This window comes from Ascaphus truei, chromosome 2 (assembly GCF_040206685.1).
Source record: "Ascaphus truei isolate aAscTru1 chromosome 2, aAscTru1.hap1, whole genome shotgun sequence".
NCBI classification, from domain to species: domain Eukaryota; kingdom Metazoa; phylum Chordata; class Amphibia; order Anura; family Ascaphidae; genus Ascaphus; species Ascaphus truei.
The window spans coordinates 7,483,967-7,490,836 of record NC_134484.1 but is presented as its reverse complement, the minus strand read 5'-3'; positions in this window follow the sequence as shown (position 1 = coordinate 7,490,836).

Below are 6,870 nucleotides of genomic sequence, written 5' to 3'. Positions count from 1 at the left end.
AGTGAGTAATCTGCCCTGGAGGTCAACAACATATTCAGTTCAATTTTAGTGTACTTCAATTCTTGCAGTGATTTAGAGTCTGGATTACCCTTATGTTTTATTGTGAGGGAATGTAATTTCCTTTGAAGCTCAACAATTTTAGAGTCCCTTTCCCGTTTTCTTCTAGCTGTGGTGCTGATCAATATGCCCCTCAGCGTCGCTTTGTGAGCCTCCCATAACATAAACTGGGAATCCACAGAGCCTGTATTTATGTGGAAAAATTGGTCAATTTCACAACCTATAGCCTCACAAATCTCAGGGATTTTTAGAATGGACTCGTTGAGCTTCCAGTTCGCCCCTGGTCTACCCGTCCGGATGTGTTCACACCTTAGCTCTATCGGTGCATGGTCAGACCATGAAATATCATGGATCCCAGTTCGGGAAATCAGAGGGGCCAGTTGGCAGGAGACAAAAAAATAATCGATTCTGCTGTAGGAGCTATGGGGGTGGGAATAGAACGTATAGTCCCTAACCGTCGGGTGTTGTTCCCTCCATATGTCAGTCAATTGGTTGGCGTTGAGGCCATTACGTAAAGAGGTCATCGTTTTCTTATTCACCGTACCCGCAGTCCCTGACCTGTCTAAACTTGGTTGCATGACCGTGTTGATATCCCCCGCGAGTATGACACAGCCCCTAGCAATGGAGCGTAAAATGTGAAAGAAGCTGTCGAAAAAGGCTGCATCCTGCTCGCAGGGGGCATAGATTGTGGCCAGTGTTAAACTTTGCTCCTGTATCATGCCCACTAGAATGATAAAGCGTCCGTCCGCATCTCGTTTAATGGTCTGGGTTACAAATGGGATTCTATTATTTAACAGGATGGCCACTCCTCGCTTTTTGACCGTTGCTGAGGACAGGTAGAACTGGGTGTAATCTCTATCTAGGAGTTTAGGGGCATTGGTTTTACTAAATTGAGTTTCCTGTATCATTAGGATATCTGCATGCTTTCTTTTGTAGTCTGAGAAGGTTATTTTCCTTTTGATTGGGCTATTAAAGCCCTTTACGTTATGTGATAGTACGGTCAACGCCATCTTTATTTCGTGAAAAGTGTAGCAGATTAATGTTTGATGACTCACCCGATCTGTCTTTCTTCTTACCCAGCTGAGATATGTCCTTAGGGCGTCCGTCCCTTACAACTCCCGCCACCCGTGCAGGTAGACGCTCTCCCCCTCCGGGTGGGGAAGGGGCAGGGAGGGATGAACGGGGGGAGGGAGACAGTACAAGGGGAAACACAGCGGGGATAAAACAAAATACCAAACATAAAGTAAACAGAATTATGATCATAAAAAATAACAAACGAAAAACCAGAGCACGACTCGGGGTCCCCCGAGTGCGACTCTGACGCCCAAAGGATAGGTCATTATGCCTGGCCTTTGGAGAGGGCCGGCCTTCCCCCCTGGGGACTGACCCCCCCTGGGACTTGGTTATGGCCCTGACTCATCAGGAACCTATGTGAGGAACGTAAGCACGACGCCGGGAGGGAACCCCAGCGGCGCATGTCTGTCTCTTAACAAAAACTTAAACTTCAGTGTTTATTTTTTTTTTTTTAAACTTAAACTTCTTAGCGAACTACAGCACTAACTTATGTACAATTTTTGAATACCCTTCTTTAAATCCCTCTTAAAGCTGCAGTTCAGTCTTTTATTTATTTATTTATTTATTTTTTTACTTTAATAGTTTAATGTGTGCAATCTCTACTTAACTAAAGAACTGTATAGCTGTCAGTCAATCCGTTCTCCATGTATTGAGCGGCGAAATTTTTGTGACGTATTAAAAGCTGGCATTTGTTTATAATTTGCCTCCGGCAGTCAGTGGAAGATCATGAATATTCATGAGCCTCCCAGTGACTCATGCTCGCTCCCGATCCCATCACGTGGTGCAGCAGGAGAAGCAGGAAGGCAACCAGTGTCCTGATCTCACTGAGGTGTTTGGAGGGGAGGCTCGAGTGAGTTGCGCTGGCAAGGGGGGCTATTTTGGAGGCGATGGGGGGCTCGAGTGAGTTGCGCTGGCAAGGGGGGCTATTTTGGTGGGGAGGGGGGGCTCGGGTGAGTTGCGCTGGCAAGGGGGGCTATTTTGGAGGCGAGGGGGGCTCGGGTGAGTTGCGCTGGCAAGGGGGGCTATTTTGGTGGGGAAGGGGGGGCTCGGGTGAGTTGCGCTGGCAAGGGGGGCTATTTTGGAGGCGAGGGGGGGCTCGGATGAGTTGCGCTGGCAAGGGGCTATTTTGGTGGGGAGGGGGGGCTCGGGTGAGTTGCGCTGGCAAGGGGGGCTATTTTGGAGGGGAGGGGGGGCTCGGGTGTGTTGCGCTGGCAAGGGGGGCTATTTTGGAGGTGAGGGGGGGCTCGGGTGAGTTGCGCTGGCAAGGGGGGCTATTTTGGAGGGGAGGGGGGGCTCGGGTGAGTTGCGCTGGCAAGGGGGGCTATTTTGGAGGGGAGGGGGGGCTCGGGTGTGTTGCGCTGGCAAGGGGGGCTATTTTGGAGGGGAGGGGGGGCTCGGGTGAGTTGCGCTGGCAAGGGGGCTATTTTGGTGGGGAGGGGGGGCTCGGGTGAGTTGCGCTGGCAAGGGGGGCTATTTTGGAGGGGAGGGGGGGCTCGGGTGAGTTGCGCTGGCAAGGGGGGCTATTTTGGAGGGGAGGGGGGCTCGAGTGAGTTGCGCTGGCAAGGGGGGCTATTTTTGAGGTGAGGGGGGGCTCGAGTGAGTTGCGCTGGCAAGGGGGGCTATTTTGGAGGGGATGGGGGGGGTCGAGTGAGTTGCGCTGGCAAGGGGGGCTATTTTGGAGGGGAGGGGGGGCTCGGGTGAGTTGCGCTGGCAAGGGGGGCTATTTTGGAGGGGAGGGGGGGCTCGGGTGAGTTGCGCCGGCAAGGGGGGCTATTTTGGAGGGGAGGGGGGGCTCGGGTGAGTTGCGCCGGCAAGGGGGGCTATTTTGGAGGTGAGGGGGGGCTCGGGTGAGTTGCGCCGGCAAGGGGGGCTATTTTGGAGGGGAGGGGGGGCTCGGGTGAGTTGCGCCGGCAAGGGGGGCTATTTTGGAGGGGAGGGGGGGCTCGGGTGAGTTGCGCCGGCAAGGGGGGCTATTTTGGAGGGGAGGGGGGGCTCGGGTGAGTTGCGCCGGCAAGGGGGGCTATTTTGGAGGTGAGGGGGGGCTCGGGTGAGTTGCGCTGGCAAGGGGGGCTAACAAAATGGTGTGTTTGGGGGGTGGGAGCGGGACAGCGGATGTCACACAAACACCACCACCCCACCCCCCCCCGTTCCCCCCATCACTCCCACCACCCCCCGTCACTCCCACCCCTCCCCCCAGTTACTCCCACCCCCCCCTCACTCCCAACCCTCCCCCCCGTCACTCCCCCCTCCCCACTCCCCCCCCCCCCCACCCAGTCACTCCCCCCCCCCCCACTCCCAAACCGTCACAGCCACCCACACTCAGTGTCCCCCCCTCCCTCTCTGTGTCCCCCCCTCCCTCTCTGTGGTCCCCCCCTCCCTCTCTGTGGTCCCCCCCTCCCTCTCTGTGGTCCCCACCTCCCCTCTGTGTCCCCCCTCTCCCTCTAATTTACATCTAATTTTTTTTCTAAATTAGTGAATTATATACACACACACCAACAAAGACTGATTGTAGTGAAGTATAAAAGTAATACAATAAATAAACCGTTCTCATAAATGTTTTTGTTATTGTTCTTACTAGGAATTGATTCAATTTCTTTTTTTTATACAAGGCGGGAAAGGGGGCAAGTAGATTTTTGTGTGATTTGTACAAAATAAAAAATAATAATATATATATTATATAGCTGATATACCCGGCGTGTGTGTGTGTGTGTGTGTGTGTGTGTGTGTATATATGTATGTATATATATATATATATATATATATATATATATATATATATATATACTAGCTGAGAGACCCGGCGCTGCCCGGGACCAAAACCTCCTGCTCCCTCCTCTCTCCACGTCCCTCTCCGCCTCCCCCCCTGCGCAGCTCCAGTTCTCCCCCCCCCCCCCCTGCGCAGCACCGGGCGTGTGTCCCCCTACATATCTCCGGCCGTGTCCCCCCCCCCCCCCCCCGCGCCGCTCCGGTCGCCGTTCCCCACCCCCCGAGCAGCTCTGTTTCCCCCCCCCCCCTGCACAGCACACAGTGAGACACACACACAGCGAGACACACACGCACACAGTGAGACACACACGCACACAGTGAGACACACACGCACACAGTGAGACACACGCACACAGTGAGACACGCACGCACACAGTGAGACACGCACGCACACAGTGAGACACACACGCACACAGTGAGACACACACGCACACAGTGAGACACACACGCACACAGTGAGACACACGCACACAGTGAGACACACACGCACACAGTGAGACACACACGCACACAGTGAGACACACACGCACACAGTGAGACACACACACGCACACAGTGAGACACACACACGCACACAGTGAGACACACACACGCACACAGTGAGACACACACACGCACACAGTGACAGACACACACACGCACACAGTGACAGACACGCACACAGTGACAGACACACACACACAGTGACAGATACACACACGCACAGTGATAGACACACACGCACTGTGATAGACACACACACACAGTGATAGACACACACACACACACACAGTGATTGACACACACACACAGTGATAGACACACACACACAGTGATAGACACACACACACACACACACAGTGATAGACACACACACACACACAGTGATAGACACACACACACAGTGACAGACACACACACAGACACACTGTGAGACACATGTCCTCGGGCACCAACAACTGCAGTGAGGATGCCGCAGCCTCGCCCCCCCACCGGGGGACACCAGTCCACCTCCGTCCATTCTCCGAGCTCCCACCGGTCCAGAAGGCGCCTCTCTCCAATCTGGGCGCTCAGCCCGGTCGGTCCCGGGCGTGGGGGGCAGCGCATGGCGCCCCGGAGCATGCGCGAGTCGGCGTCGGGAGGACAGTGGGAGGACAATTAGAAATGGTGTGGGCTGTGTAGATGGCAAACATATAAGAATCAAACTCTACAAAATCAGGTTCAATGTTTTTTAACTACAAACATTTTCACTAGATTGTATTACAAGCAGTTGCTGATACAAAATGTCGGTTTCTAGCAATTGATGTGGGAGCGTATGGCAAACAAAGTGATGGCGGAGTATTTAGAGCATCATCCCTATATAAGTTAATAGAACAAAAAAAATTGGTACTTCCTGACGCGAAAGCTTTGCCATCCAGTTCCAGAGATAAATTACCACATGTCCGACTAGCAGATGAGGCCTACCCATTGCTGAAATACTTAATGAAGCCTTAATTGTAGGAAAAGATTAACAAAAGAGGGTGAAATCTTTAATTACAGACTGTCGAGGGCAAGACGGTGTGTAGAGTGCGCATTTGGTATAATTTCAGCGAAATGGCGCATACTATTGAAAGCGATAGAAACTTCGGTGCCCAATGCAAAACGTATAGTGAAATGTGTAGCTATACTACATAATGTGGTTATCGATTTGGAAGGAACAAATGATGGTGTAATGAATGATAGTACAGCAGTACTTCCTACTTCATTCCGCAGAAATAAAGCTAACCGTGCGCCAGGAAAAATTGCAAAATGCATTCGTGATACATTCAGAGATTATTTTAATGCGGAGGGAGCTGTGTCATGGCAAAATATGTAAAAAAATTGTTCAGATAAGTAATAACACGTCACGTTAATAAAGTTTATTATTTGGATATGGTTATTAATTGTTGTTCTTTGTATTCCAAAAAATTATCAATAAACACATTGGAGATGCAAAATGCATTGGGTCATTGAGTCAGTGTTCCAGTGCGTGTGTTTGGCCCACTGTCAGTGAGTCTGTGCGTGTGTTTGGCCCACTGTCAGTGAGTCTGTGCGTGTGTTTGGCCCACTGTCTGTGAGTCTGTGAGTCTGTGCGTAGGCCCACTGTCTGTGAGTCTGTGTGTAGGCCCACTGTCTGAGTCTGTGCGTAGGCCCACTGTCTGTGCGTACGCCCACTGTCTGTGAGTCTGTGAGAGGGAGCGTGTGAGACAGTCAGTAAATATGTGGTGGTCATAACCTTTTTTATTTTTTTATAAATTTATTAACAATTGTTTAATCTAAATCCCTACATGGATAATAAACACAGACAAAAAAAGTTAAATGAACAAGTATAAATATTTATTGAAATACATTGGTAACATAACTTTTTTTTAAACTTTAATTTTAACTGAAAACGTTATAGTTTGAAAATACATTTCTAGTTATTCGCCTCAAATTCAGCCACCGCTTCGAAAACAAGTTCTTGAATTTTTTGCCGCAGCCGAAGCTTTGACAATTTGTCCAGAGGCATGACATATGGAACCAAGCTTTTAAAGAACTCCAGTTCTTCGTTAGTAGTCATCATGGCTAGCATCAAACCGTATTTATTTTCTTCTATTTGGACCATTTTGCGCTTCAAGTCTGTGTTGGAACGCTGCTTTTTAGGTGCAGGTTCCAGCATTGAAACTGAAGCAACAGGCTCTGAGCTCGGGTCATCGTCAACGAAGGACAACTCCACGAAGGTCTCTTCCTGGCTTCCGGGTTCTTCCAAATTTGAAGATGTTTTGGCTGGCAGCATTTGCTCCTTTAGAAAGCTCATCAATTCGAAATATGGCCACGTCGACGGTCCTTCACCGATGCTTGGTCCAGGGTCCCCTGAACGTGGTGGGTTGCACTTCTTCAGCTCCCGCCAGTAGCCATACCGAAGGTTCTTCCACTTCGCCTTTGCAATTGATGCTAAAAAAAAAAAAAATTGCATCAATTTTGATATAAAATACA